The sequence below is a fragment of the Anser anser genome (genome assembly GCF_964211835.1).
Source record: "Anser anser genome assembly, chromosome: Z".
Taxonomy (NCBI): Eukaryota; Metazoa; Chordata; class Aves; order Anseriformes; family Anatidae; genus Anser; species Anser anser.
This window is the reverse complement of record NC_139723.1, coordinates 53,540,388-53,554,778: the sequence shown is the minus strand read 5'-3', so window position 1 is coordinate 53,554,778 and position 14,391 is coordinate 53,540,388. Positions and strand designations below refer to the sequence as shown.

Sequence of the window (14,391 nt, the reverse complement as noted above, 5' to 3'; positions counted from 1 at the left end):
CAGCCAGAGAATCCTGATGCACACCGTCTATTTCTGCCTAGTTAGTAGGCTCACGTTATGTACTTTTATTTGTTTAAACCTCTTCCTCTGTTAAAATACCTCAGAAGCACAATCACAGCATCGCCACACCACCACATCACCATGAGAACAAATTAAAAGATTAGGAGATTATAAAGTGAAGCACTAAAAAAGTAGAAAGTCTGTTTCTTTCAACTGGCTGCTTTCGGTTCTTCAACTGTCCTTAATAATACAGCAACGTATTCTTCCCCCAGATCCTTGCCTCACTCGATACACAAGATTGCTGAGGAACTGTAACATCATTGTTTTTAACAGAAAAAAAAATAGCTGAGACTTAATGGTAGCATATAAATGGCATACAGAGCCTTTTGAGTTCACACCTCATTAAGGTGCACAGGAAGGGAAGGGGTGCACATCTTTGTTGTTACTTTTGCCTTGCAGCATTTTTAGCCAAGCTATGTGAACAGACCAGCAGCACATTAACTGACTTTGTAACAGCTGTATTTTTGTAGCAGACTTTTTTTTTTTTTTTTAAGCTTAGAAATTGCAGAACATTGTGAAACAGAGCCAGGGCAGGCCCTTAGAGTACAATTATTTTGGTGTCTTATTTTTCGCAAACCAATCTACCAGATCTAAGTCTCCTTCCTGCTTCAGTTAGGGGTCTCTTTCCACTGAGCTTTCCTTTTTCAGCTGTTTCTGAAATGTGTCTTATAGCACACAAATTGTTGTGGCAGAGTATTTCTTGCTCTGGGTGCAGGCACACTTACCTGAGCTCACCAAGCCCGTATGTGAACTTGAACCTGAATAGCTAGCTACATGTAGCCCGTACTTATGTTACAGGCTCTTTGTTGCTATTCCATAGGTGACTGGATTTGGTGCTAGGATAGTCTTGGTGCTAGGACTATGATCATGTCTTGCAAGGCTGTTAGCACTCCTCAGTTTCAGAACATGTTTCAGAGTTGACAGGGGAAAATCTTCCCTGCTCCTCCCAAGCTTCTGTGAGAAGAGTTTTTACCCAAGTAACATATTTGAAGGAAGCAGTTCCAGCTTCCCACTTTCATTTCTGTCCTTTCCTGTTAGATCAGCCTGGACCTGGAGCAACCACACATAAATGTGGCTTTAGTGTCTTTGCAGCAGGATGCAGTGGAGATTAAGTAAGGCAGCAAAGTTGTTTTCATGTGAACATCTCACCTTCTCACTTTCACATAGGAATCTCCAGGAAAAACAAAGCAAAACTAAACACAAGCAAACAAAACCCAAAGAAAACAAAACAACAACAACAAGAACAACAAAAAGAGGAGAGCTTATTTCTGCTGACGGGTGCTAATGTGACAGACGGGCAGACACCTACGGCATGCTGCAGTTACTATAGGGCTCTCTGCAGACACATCAGAATGACAGCTTGTGGAAAAGAAAGCTATCGTCTCAGCATGTAGTCTTGGGATATTCAGCATATCTCCATGAAAAAGAAATATACAGGAAACTTGATCACAAACTTGTCCTGGCCCCCATCTCCAGGATCTGCCCGTAAGGGCAGAAACACTACTCCAGAGTGGATGATTTTGCCACCTGGTGGCATTTTCCGCCAGACTTCTACAGGTCTGTGTCATTCTGGTGTCAGCAAAACAGCAGAAGGTCTTATGGTAGCAAAGATTCTTGACATGATTGATGCCCTTGTTCCTATTGCTTATGTGCTTAAAATAACAGCTGAGGTTTGAGAGAACGGGCTTCACAATCTGCTCTGCAGGCACTGTTAACGCTGTGGATACCACACTTTACCTAACACAGAGAAAATATAGCAATGTCAGCTTGAAAGACAGCACAGGCTTCCATCACCTGGAGAGGAAGGATGACCAGTATGATGTCCCAGAGCTGGCATACAGCAGTTTGAACAGCAGGGATGTAATTCCCTCCCAAGAGTATGGATGTTGGCAAGATGTGCATGTCATTTTAAGAAACCTATCTTGCCCTCTTCATGCTGCTGCCTCTGCAACCAGCAGAAGACTGCATTACACACGCTCAGCTGGAGGAGAGTGGTAAAGTGTGAACACAGCAGGCTGAAGAAAAGGTAGTCCCCTATACCAAGTCACTTCTGAATAAGTGTGGCCAGTGTCATTTCTTCTCCTGTCTTCTGCAGCATGCTGTGCAGTATCTCCAAGGAGAAAGACCTCAAAGGCTCACCATTAGTTTTCAAAGCATTGAAGACCTGAAACAGATCACTGGAAAATGTACTTGTCATCAGTGGGACATGACCCAGTAAACAGAGAAAAACACATGGAAAGATCTGTTTGCAATTCACCCTTGCATTACTTGCAATGTGGAAGAGAAAAAGTCAAGCTGTGGAAATGAGGTGGGACACTGTATGCTCTTCCAGCACCCACAGATTTGTTTTCCATTGCTTTTTTTGTCAATCAGGAAATTGAATATGCTAGAGTCTTCCTGACTTCTCTTTTGAACATTCACATACCTGAGAATATCTGTGAAGATTTTCTAATCAAATTATGAAACAATTCTAAAGGTATTCAAATAAAATACAGATATTACAAATAATATATTATCTGTGCCTTTTTAGGACCATAACAGACATTCCAACTGCTTAGAATAATGATGTTTAAAAATGCAGACTTGCTAAACTATGCCAGTAAGTTCTGGTCGTACAGTTGCAAGGGATTTCTGGAGGGTATCATTGCTGTCTGACCCCACACTGATGGTGTGGTAATAGAGTGAATGGGGAGCAGTACCTATTTCCACTTGTGGAATAACTTAAAATCTTCTACTGTCTGGAGAATGCACTGGCTACATGAGAAGGCAGCATGAAGAAGAGCACACTAGTAAAATATTGGGGCTGGTTATGCTTCAGGAGGAAGGAAGGAGACCTTGGCTTGTAAACTGCAATAGTGACCAGCCACTTAGTAGCTCCTTTCTCTCTTCTGCCTTGCTGCATGCTCCTCTGGTTCTGGACAGACAGCTATATGGCCACTCTTCTAAATAAAATCCTCCTTTACCATAGATTTTTTTTTAATTTTTTTTTTTGTTATTGCTCTTCCTCACTTCACTGGATTAAACGTTCATCCAACTTCTGTCCAGAATTGATGTGTCTTCATGCATCTATGAGCCCTTTTTTGTATTGTATTTTTTATTGTCTTGTATTTTCTTGATTCTGTTTTGCTTATTGATGCAGCCCAAGAGGAGGAAAGTTCCTCTGTGAAAAAAATTAAGAGCATATAATTTGTCCTCTAATTAAAGACACAAACAAATAAACAAACAAACTTATCCTTTATATTCTACGATGCGGCAAAAAATCTCAGACCCTTCCTTTATCCTTGCATTTTGGCCTGTACGCTTTTTGCTAGCAACCAGGTTTCCAGCTCAAAGATGCACTATGGTAGGGATCTCAGATTAGTTTCTTAACTTGCTGGAAAGAGAAGTCGGGGAAATGGACTGAGGAGGAGTCATTCAAGGCTGTTAATAAGGAGTGGTTACTGATGAGAAAACAACTTTCACAGGTAAAAAAAACACCTGTCACTGCATCAGCAGCACGTGGAAAGCATACCATGGTAGGGAGAGGGCTGATGAGATACTGACAATTTATTCTAGCCAAGAATCCTACTGATTGTTAATATTTAAAATGTAAGATGCTAAACGTAAATACTAATATCCCAAGAGAGAAGGGGGAGAATATTAGTAGCCATTGACAGGAGACTAAGCTGAAGTTTTACAGAGATTGTCATATTTATTCTCTCCCTGGATGTGAGGCTGTGAATCGACAACCTCAGATATGACAAATTGCATAGCCCTAGATGAATATTTTTACTGCATACGAACATAGTGATCTATGGACTGGACTTGGGGACAATGTTTTAGTTTTACCACCCTAACTGCAGCAGTGGTGTGAACGTTACAAGGAGCATTGTCAGGAGAAACAAGAAATCATACTGGCTAAACTGATAGTCCTTGTTTGTTTGTTTGTTTGTTTTTGAATGGCACCCCCTGAAATTAGCATAGGCTTTCTCATCTTCATCTCTGACCATCCCTTACTCTCTGTGTTGATTGTTTGCACCTACCAAAATTGCATCCTAAGCCATGATCACACCAGGGGGTAACCAAGCCCGGTGTTGTCAAGAGCTGGTTAACCTCAGCATCCTATTTGAGGTGAGACAAGTACTGTAAAAATGGGCTGCATGACAGGATGTGTATAAGCCACAAGTGACCCAAGGTAATTTCTGCTGCACAGAAGAAAGCCACAAGTAGGAAATAGTGGACAGTCCAGGCCCAAGGGACTGATAAATGGCACTGAAGAGCTAACAAAGCCTGACGTGAGAGTTTTGGACTTCAGTAGCAGCCACTCCATAAAGTGAACCTCTGAGAGCCCATTCTGAAACGAAGCCCATATCCTGCCTGTACCTGCAGCTGGACAAGCAATCCTGGATCTCAAGGACATGTAAGTTCAGAGCGGAAAAATATATATATATATTTGAAAGTGTTTAAGCTAAAACGTAAGTCCTGCTTTGTACTTTAAACATACACTGAATTCTCTAAAAGGTTGGGGTGTGTGCTCGGAGGAAGACTTCCTGGCATGTTAAGAGTTTTTACTAGACACAGGAAATTTGAGTTCCAAAGGCGACATTTTCAGAAGGCTTTGAACATATGGAAAGCAAGGTTATAATGGAACTGTTTTGTAGCATAATCGTAGCCTGTAGTTCTTTTAATTCTCTGAATATAGAGACACATGCACTCAAGATAATAAGATAAAACTATTAATCTTTCTGTTAACCAGCTGAACTGATTAATGAAGTAATACATTTTGCAGTACAATATGCCTTAATGCAAGCAAGTGACAGAGCAGGACAGCACTCAGCTCTTGAGGAGAGGAAGTAGAGAAAGTCAGAGGAAAATCCGACTGCCTGCAGCAGGAGGTCAGTCTCGGCCAACAGCTCCGGCAGATTGGGATGAGCAAATGCAAGCTTTGTTAAAAGAGTGGTACTGATTGCTAATGCAAAAACAAAGCACAGGAAATTCTACCTCTTTCTCTGTCTTCCCAGCCCCCACACCATCTTCTCTATCATTAGCCCTTCCTGTCATCCTTCTGCTTCTCACTGACCAGAGAAAGTAAAGTAATGCTGGAAGCAGGACGAGATGAAGCAGCAGGAAGGTGTGTGGAGGGCATGGAGGAAGCTCTGAGACTGTGAAACTCTCCTGTGTGTGAAGGAAAGTAATGTATGAGGCTCACCAAAGAAGGTAGCAAAAAAAGAACTTAGAGCCTGTAAGGAGAAGCACTACCCATTTTTCAGTAAAGAATATGTTTTACGTATATGCATATATTCATGCTGTCTGTATAGAGGTTGAAATGCAGGGTGGCAGATTAAAGGAAAAAAAAACACATAAGCAGTGTTTTCCCGCTATAAAGTTATGTAGTGTTCTCTTCTTTGTCAGTGCAAGGAGGTTCTTGCTTACCTAGTGGATTTATTTTCCCACCCTGAAACACATCCTCTCGTTTTCTGTGAAGTTCGGACTGATTAAGCTGTCTGGGAAAGCACAGGCTTCTTCCTTCCTGGTGTGCATTGTGCCTACAGGTCTCACAGCCTTGATTCAGGAATAGGATCTATTTAAATATTTTCTGTCACGACTGCTCTTTTTTCAAGGTCCAGCTATGCCAATGGCACTGGGGAGGTAAGATCTCATGCTCCCCCTGCACCAGCTAAGCCTGCAGGAGGGTGAAGACTGAAGCCAGGTCGTGCTGGCAGGACCCAGTGTCACACCTCAGCCAGATGGGTGCACACAGAGAGCGCTGTGCTACCCAACCTGGAGTCAGGGCTGGGACCAACGCAGCGGCCGTGACCCCAGGTGCCACCCCGACAGGCACCACAAGGCCCCAGGACATCGCTGTCCCCAGAGCAGGGACACAGGGGCAGTGATGCTCCCCAGAGGGGTGTCGCAGTGGGGAAGGCCCCACGGCAGCAGGTGTGAGGCCATGTTGCCACCCCCACCGCCCCTCACCCCACTCCTGCCAGCATGCAGCAGGCAGGCGGAAGCAAGCACAAGATGGCGGGGCAGGGCAGATGCGTGACACCCATGGGCTCCTCTCCTTTCCCCACAGGGAGCAATCGTGGAGCCTCTTTTCTTTTTTTTTTTTTTCTTTCTCCCCCCCCCCCCTTTTTTTTTTCTGTTTGTTTTAATTTTATTGTATTTCCTACGCTGTGGGAGGGAGCCGCGGCCAAAAGTAATGCTGCCAAGCCAAGGGGATTGGCACTCACTGCTTGGAGCCTGCAGCAGCAGCCGAGTCTTTAAATAGACCCAGCCCTGGCTGCGAGCTGCTCCTGCAGGGCTGGCAGCCACGACCTAGCCGGGGTGGGGGATGCAGGCTGAGGGGCGCAGGGCAGGCTCAGTCCTCCACCCCGAGAAATAACTCTGCTGTCACCAGAAATCTGTCACCAATGAAGCTGAGGTGGCTCTGCAATCCCCCCGCCATGAAATCTGCACTGTGCTGTTATCTCCAGCCCTTCCTCCGTGGTGGCAGTGGCATGGGGCAGGCTGGGTGACAAGCGGGAGCCCCCAGCCCCCGTTTTGCAGCAGTGCACAACAAAGGTGCCTTCTGCAATTGTGTGAGGTGTAGGAGAGCCCCCAGGCCATCCTTTCTGAAGCCTGCAGTCTGCAAAGCTCTTCAGCGGTTTAATATCTCCCTCTGCCTAGTGCTTGGAGTGCAAGGCAGGCAGAAACTCCTGCAAAGCTTCAGTGCCAAGCTGCAGTCTGTTTCTTCCTCCAATTAACTCCTTCCACCTCCTTCTGCCTCCCAGCCTTCATTTCCTCAGCCCCCTCTATTTCTCCCTCTCAGCAACCCCTGAGGATGCTGCTCCCCGGGGCGAGGCCCTCTCCCTCTGCAGAGGGCAGCAGGAGACACAGCGGGCAGGCGCTTCCAGCAGCATCTTTCCACACCACGTCTTGTGGCCTCTCACTGCTCCCACTTGGCACCCGCAGCACAGACTGGTTTGGGTTGTCCATCTGCACGCTTTCCAGAGCTGCAGGCTGAAAGTCACTTTCTCCACTTACTAGCTTCATTTCCTAACCCCAGCTCTGCTTCCTCCCCACACCCCCAACATCCCAAATCGCAGACCCCTGTCAATGGGCCATTTCTCTGTGTTTCATCTGGTGTATGCACATTTCCTTGACTCTTCTGTTGCTGCTGTTACTCCATGCATGATGTAACTGGGTATTGCTTGACATCCTAAGGAAGAATAATACCTTCCATCTGATACATTAGGATAGGATAGACTTGGAAGCAGTGGACATGAATGTATAGTTAGCATACAGGAGATATATGTTGGCCATTGCCTCTCTGACACCTCTGTGTCACTTTCACAGTGGACTGCAGCCCCACTTCAGAGTGTCCAGAAGGACACTCTTTTGAAGACAATGACATAAAACAGGTAGGGTTGCAGCTACCCCTTGCAGCCTTGAAGAGCCCTCAACTTATTTTTCTCTCCTTTGCCGGTGGGCACACAAGCCACAGAGAGAACAAGGAAACTTTAAGCCAACTAGGATTCACCCGCTAGCAAAAAAAAAAAAAAAAATATATATATATATATATAAATCAAATAAATAAATAAAAGGAGAGAAAGAAAACAAAAAAGAAGAAAAGCTGCCAGCTCTTCTCCACTACCAGCTCAAGACGTTTTAGGAAAGTTTCCACTCTCAATATCTGCTATACAAACTTGACTTATCGATCGACTAACATTTATTTATTTTTATTTTTATTTTTGGCTAATATTCCTGTATTTCAGCGCGGAATGATGAGTGCACCGAACCCTCTCCCTCCGCCGCCCTGCCCACCCGAACAAGCCGCGGAGCCCCGGCGCAGCCGGAGCATCGCCTCGGCGCTCCCCGCTGGCGGAGCGGCTCTAGCTTTTGTCTCCATGTGCTGCCTTCTTCCTTTCTGTCTTTCCAAACTTTCGAGCGCTCGCTCCGAGCTGTATTTATAGACCTGGAGCCCAGGGCTGTATTTTTCCTTTTGCCTCCTTTGGCTTGGTCTTAAGTCACTGGCAGGGGAAATAAAAAGGAGGCAGGCAGGCACGCAGACGGGCGGGAGGACAGAAGGGGAAAAGAGCCCGAGTCCCGCAGACGGGACGTGGAGGGAGGCTGGGGGGAGGCTGCGGAAGGTACGGGACCCCCCTTCTGCCGGCGGACGAGCGGGAGGTAACAGCGGGGGGTCCGGCCCCCGCTGACTCGGCGGGGCGAGCGAACCCTCAGCTCGGCGGGGCAGGGGGAGGTGGGCGCCGGGGGAGGTGGGCACGGGCCCGGGGAGGGGGCGGAAGATTTTGGGAAGAAGGGCGACTCCGAAGCAACCCGGCGTTGGCAGGAGCCGGCGGCGGCACCGGGGGTCGGCGCCGGCCCCGGGGAGCTGCGGGGGGCTGCGGGCAGGGGCCGGGGGCAGCCGGGGCCCCGCGGGCGGCCGGGGGCGGCTGCGCGGCGCTGTCGGGGAGCGGCGGAGGGCTGCTCCTCCGACGAGGTCGCTATTGTGCGCCCGGCGGTCCGATCCTAAAACAAACCCACGCCGCCCGCCCGAGCAGGGCAGTAACGACCGGAGGGGGACGCGCTTAGCGCAGGGGGCGACAGCCTGCCCTCCGTGCAGAAAGGGGAGGTCGGGGGATTAAACACGGGGCTCGTTGTGTGTGTGTGTGTCATGATTTTTCTTTTTTTTTTTTCTTTTTTTTTTTTTCTTTTTCTCCCTTTTTCTAGTTACGGGCTTCTTGTTTTGTTCTGTTTCTCTCCTGCGGACTGCGAGGGGAGATGCGTGGTGCAAAATGGCACCAACGTGGATTTTGTAATCGTGATGTTAAGCATTTTCCTCACTGACGTGCTCCACGTTTACACTAATCTCTGAAATGAATGTCAAAGTAGTTCCGACACCTTTAGAGACCCTGCCCTGCAGGTAAGTATAGTACGTGAAAGTGTGGAAAGAGCTTTCTTTGGGGCTGAAAAGGAGACGATCACTTTGGGCTTCGAGTGTCAGGACGGCGACAGCAGCAGGGTTACACTGCGCTGTGCAGTTTGGCACGATTACGACCTTGTTCAAACGCATTCTGATGCGGCGTGAGGAAGGTATAAAATGAGATTAAAGCTCCCAACAACACATCAAATCCCGCTCCGAGCCTCGACTCTGCACGCGGGCTTGTTTAAGTCAGCGACACTTCAGAACAAAACCCTTTCACCCTTAGCGTCTCCGGGCAGATTTTTTTTTCTCTGTTTAATTACATTAATAATTTAATTTCTATTTCCTATCGGCCCTTCCAAGTGGGCAAATCAACCTCCTTCCAGCATGGGTGGGGGCTGTTATTTTTAGCTCGTTTGCTGGAACAAAATATACCAGCACTCCCTTCTTTGAATCTCATTGCGGTTTGACTACGCTTTGATATTTAAGACCATCGGTTTTCCTTGTCAAACTACCTGTTATAGGAAATGGCTCCCTTAGCCTGGCAAATCATTCTTAAAAAAAAAAAAAAAAAAAAAAAAAAAAGTAGACAAGAACGTAAGAACATTTGCGTAAGTAAAGAAACCTTTCTAAAATGTTGCAGGAAAATACCCCAAATAATAAACAGGTAAATCTACTCTGTAGGTGCTACCCTTATGATAACTGTACACAAAATTCACCTTAACGGTGTGCCCACGTATCAAAATAAATGAGATCTTACTAAAACAATGCCATGCTTTCTTGTTCCCTTGACAAATATATTTTGTCAACATTTGTTGAACAGTTTTGGGGGGAATTCCAGATGCACTTCGTAACCAGTAGTAAAATGTGGGTCCGGTTTTAATACCATTTAAATATCCCTGCCTTCCCTCCCTTCCCCCCCCCCCCGCCCCCCATTGTTGCAGTTCTGCACTGCTACTACTGTTCCAGTAATTGAACATTTTAAAGTGCTCTTAGATATTTCCCCCCGTTGTCCGAGAGCTTCAGCTGTCGCTACGACTACCTATGTGTCCATTTTAGAAACACTTTGCTGTGTGTTTAGCTAAACGCTAGCCAACATGAATGCAAACAATATTATGAAGGGACACAACAAAGTAAATGGAAATGAAAGAGAAAAAATAAAAAAAAGTCTCTGTCAAGTGATGCCTCCTAAAGACCGAATTACAGTAATTCGGGCTTTAAAAACTAGCGCCCTTGAGGTTACAATGACATACGCATTTGTAAATGCATGCAGGTACGGTCTGAGGTGCAGCAATGATAACAAGGGGTTTCAACTTCATAGATCTGGAGAGTTCCTGTACCACTTGTGCATGGACACTCGCACACGTTAGTAAAAACACTGCATGGAATAAAGTGCCTGATCACTGCGATCTTCTTCGTATCATTTTCTGACATTGCCAAGGGTATCCTCAGTACAGTGCCCTCCGTGGCCAGAGGTCAGCGACTGAACCAACCCAAACGAATAAAATAAGTGCAAACTAGGCTTCTTTGCACAGAAAGAATGAAATTCGTGTTAGGGGGCACGTATAGAAAAGAAGAAACACATAGTTTTACAGCTCCAAATCATTACATTGGCAGCAACAGAACAAGATCATTATGCACGAGAGAAGGGGGCAAAATCCTGTTTGGATAGCGATTATTGTTATGACAAGAAGCAGTAACTGCTTTGTTATAAACACAGTGTTTGTTATGAAGAAACTGAATGAGCAGCCATCCAGATAAACATTCTCGACATCTAACAAGTCTGCTGTCTTCGTGATGTTTTGTGTGCCGGCAACCTCCCTGTCTCATCATTATTGTCTTTTTGCTCGTAATTAAGTATACTGCTTTCCAGTTACCCTAATTTCAGCACTGTCTAACACTCCGAAAACGCAGGGAGAAATAACAGAAAGACTTTTTTTTTTCTCTGTATATGCGCGTCAATAAATTCAACACCTATTTTAAATGCAGTAATATCTTCATACGGTCACATCGAGCACATTCAAATATTAGACTCCCTAATTCCTACATATTTATAATGCATCGTAGTTGCTCTTTCCTGGCCCTTGAAGAATGGGGATAAAACCACTTAGACATGTAAGGGAAAACCTGCAAAACTGTGGTGCAACGGTGGTATTGTTCTTCAGGTTAGGAGCTCTCTCTTTGTACCTATTATTTGTATCACTATTTATCTCTTTATTGTAACACCCAGGCGGACTGGTTTATTTAAAACAAGCGATCTCTTTTGTTATACCCGAGCAGACAACGCCACGCACACGCGTGGCGAGCCTCCGCGTCCACGGGCAGCGCGCAGCCAGCTGGTGTCCTGCAGGCTTTCCACGAGCCCTTTCTCGGTCGCCAGCTCCGCTCAAATAAAAAAAAGTACTGGCACGAACCGCAGGCTGCAAACTCAAGGCAGCGCGGCGCGAGGAGAGCAGCAATAAAGCGGGCAGCGATCAGCGGAGCGCTCCTCGGAAACGCGTTCCCAGCCTCGCTCGGTAATGAACCCTCCGTAAAAGACTAAGTACAAAGAGGGAAGCCCAAGAACACGAGGCAAGAAATGCTTTGGGGGTGACGGGCCAGAGGAAAGGTGTTCTCCTCTGGCTTGCGGCGCGTCGGGAGCTGCACCCCCGACCCCCTGCAGCCTGTCCGCAGCCCTTCCGGCGGCCGCCCACCACCCCGTCGCTCCGCGGATGATCCCCCCGTGTCCCCCCGGCCCCCCCGACCCGCCGGGCCGCTGCACCTGTCCCCGCCCGCGGGGGTCCCGCACGTCGAGGGCAGCCCGAGGGGCGCGGGTGGGCGCCGGACAGGCAGCGGCGCAGCCTCCCCCGTCCCTTATTGACCGTTTCGTGGCTTTTAGTAATTTACTCTTAAATTCAGGCGAATTTAAAAAACCCGTCGAGGGATCCGGTGGAGCGGTTACGAGCGAGGCGGGCGGCAGGGGGCGGCTGCCCGGGGGACTGCACAGGGGACACCCCAAATCCCCGCAGCCGCACCCCAAAGCCGCGCCGCCTCGGTTGCGGTGATTTTTGGCAGGTTTCGTCCCTTTCGGAGGAGAAACCTTCCCATTCGGTCAGAGCCCCGAGGTGCCACTGCCTTGCGGCCGAGACCGCCACGGGCTCCGCACCTGCCTGCCAGCCCCGCATCGCATCGCACCGCACCCCTCGCACCGCACCGCACCGCACCGCACCCCTCGCACCGCACCGCACCCCTCGCACCGCACCGCACCCCTCGCACCGCACCGCACCGCACCGCACCGCACCGCACCGCACCGCACCGCAGCGCAGCGCGGCCCCCGCGCGCCCCCTGGCGCCTCTGGTACCGCGCTCCCGCGGTGGGGCCGCGGGTCTGTCCCAGCCCTGCCGCCAGCATCCATCCCCGGCTGCTGCCCCTCACACGCCAGCCTGCCCGACCCCGGCCCAGGAGCGCAGCGACCAGGTTTGTGTGCCCTGCTCGGAGCGACTCTGGGCTTGTGGCACTTAAACTCGAATTCCCCGTCTCCTAAGTACTGCACAATACCGATTGTAGGCACGAATCTGTATTAAGGGTACATAATCCACACCGGGTCTTGGTTTACCAAGGTGTGGTGAGTGTTGAGAACTGTTTATTCACAGAATCACAGAATCGTCTAGGTTGGAAGAGACCTCCAAGATCACCCAGTCCAACCTCTGACCTAACACTAACAAGTCCTCCACTAAACCACATCACTAAGCTCAACATCTAAACGTCTCTTAAAGACCTCCAGGGATGGTGACTCAACCACTCCCCTGGGCAGCCCATTCCAATGCCTAACAACCCTTTCAGTAAAGAAGTTCTTCCTAACATCCAACCTAAACCTCCCCTGGCACAACTTTAGCCCATTCCCCCTCGTCCTGTCACCAGGCACGTGGGAGAATAGACCAACCCCCACCTCTCTACAGCCTCCTTTAAGGTACCTATAGAGAGCGACGAGGTCTCCCCTGAGCCTCCTCTTCTCCAGGCTGAACAATCCCAGCTCCTTCAGCCGCTCCTTGTAAGACTTGTTTTCCAGACCCCTCACCAGCTTCGTCGTCCTTCTCTGGAGTCTCACGAGCACCTCGACATCCTTCTTGTAGCAAGGGGCCCAAAACTGAACACAGTACTCGAGGTGCAGCCTCACCAGAGCCAAGTACAGGGGAACAATCACTTCCCTAGACCACTGCTGGCCATGCTGCAGCTTATACACGCCAGGATGCTGTTGGCCTTCTTGGCCACCTGAGCACACTGCTGGCTCATATTCAGCCGACTATCAACCAGTACTCCCAGGTCCTTCTCAGCCAGGCAGCTTTCCAACCACTTGTTTCCCAGGCTGTAGCTCTGCTTGGGGTTGTTACACCCCAGATGCAGGACCCGGCTCTTGGCCTTGTTGAACTTCATACAGTTGGCCTCAGCCCATTGGTCCAGCCTATCCAGATCCTCCTGCAGAGCCTTCCTTCCCTCGAGCAGATCGACACACGCACCTAACTTGGTGTCGTCTGCAAACTTACTGAGGGTGCACTCGATCCCCTCATCCAGATCATCAATAAAGATATTAAAGAGGACTGGCCCCAGTACTGAGCCCTGGGGGATGCCACTAGTGACCGGCCTCCAACTGGATTTGGCTCCATTCACCACAACTCTTTGGGCCCGGCCATCCAGCCAGTTTTTAACCCAACGAGGCGTACGCCAGTCCAAGCCACGAGCAGCCAGTTTCTTGAGGAGAATGTTGTGGGAAACGGTGTCAAAAGCCTTACTGAAGTCAAGGTAGACCACATCCACAGCCTTTCCCTCATCCACTAAGCATGTCACTTTGTCATAGAAGGAGATCAGGTTTGTCAAGCAGGACCTGCCTTTCATAAACCCATGCTGACTGGGCCTGATCGTCTGGTTGCCCTGTAAGTGCTGCATGGTGACACTCAAGATAATCTGCTCCATGAGCTTCCCTGGCACTGACGTCAAATTAACAGGCTTATAGTTCCCCGGGTCTACCCTCCGGCCCTTCTTGTAGATGGGCGTCACATTTGCTAGCCGCCAGTCATCTGAGACCTCCCCTGATAGCCAGGACTGCCGATAAATAATGGAAAGTGGCTTGGCCAGCTCCTCCACCAGTTGTCTCAGTACCCTCGGGTGGATCTCATCCGGCCCCATTGACTTGCGTACATCCAAGTGCTGTAGCAGGTCGCCAACCATTTCCTCGTGGATAGTGAGGGCCACATCCTGCCCCCATCCCCTTCCAACAGCTCAGGGTACTGGGTATCCAGAGAACAACCGGTCTTGCCGCTAAAGACTGAGGCAAAGAAGGCATTGAGCACCTCAGCTTTTTCCTCATCTTTTGTAACTAAGTTTCCCCCCGCATCCAGTAAAGGATGGAGATTCTCCTTAGTCCTCCTTTTTGTGCTGATGCATTTGTAAAAACATTTTTTGTTATCTTT

At 48.7% G+C, this 14,391-nt stretch overlaps 1 long non-coding RNA gene across 2 annotated transcripts in view; it reads left to right on the top strand.

Annotated features, from left to right (window-relative positions):
* The first annotated feature begins 7,206 nt into the window (after positions 1 to 7,206).
* Positions 7,207 to 14,391, top strand: part of LOC310889310 — a 10,156-nt gene continuing 2,971 nt past the window's right edge. Inside the window, exons 1-2 of one of the 2 annotated variants that reach the window (XR_014576511.1) lie at positions 7,207 to 8,171; positions 8,752 to 11,460. This is a non-coding gene — a long non-coding RNA (uncharacterized lncRNA). Of the gene's footprint in view, positions 8,209 to 8,751; positions 11,461 to 14,391 lie in introns of both variants that reach the window. The other variant, XR_014576512.1, reaches the window with a different exon arrangement.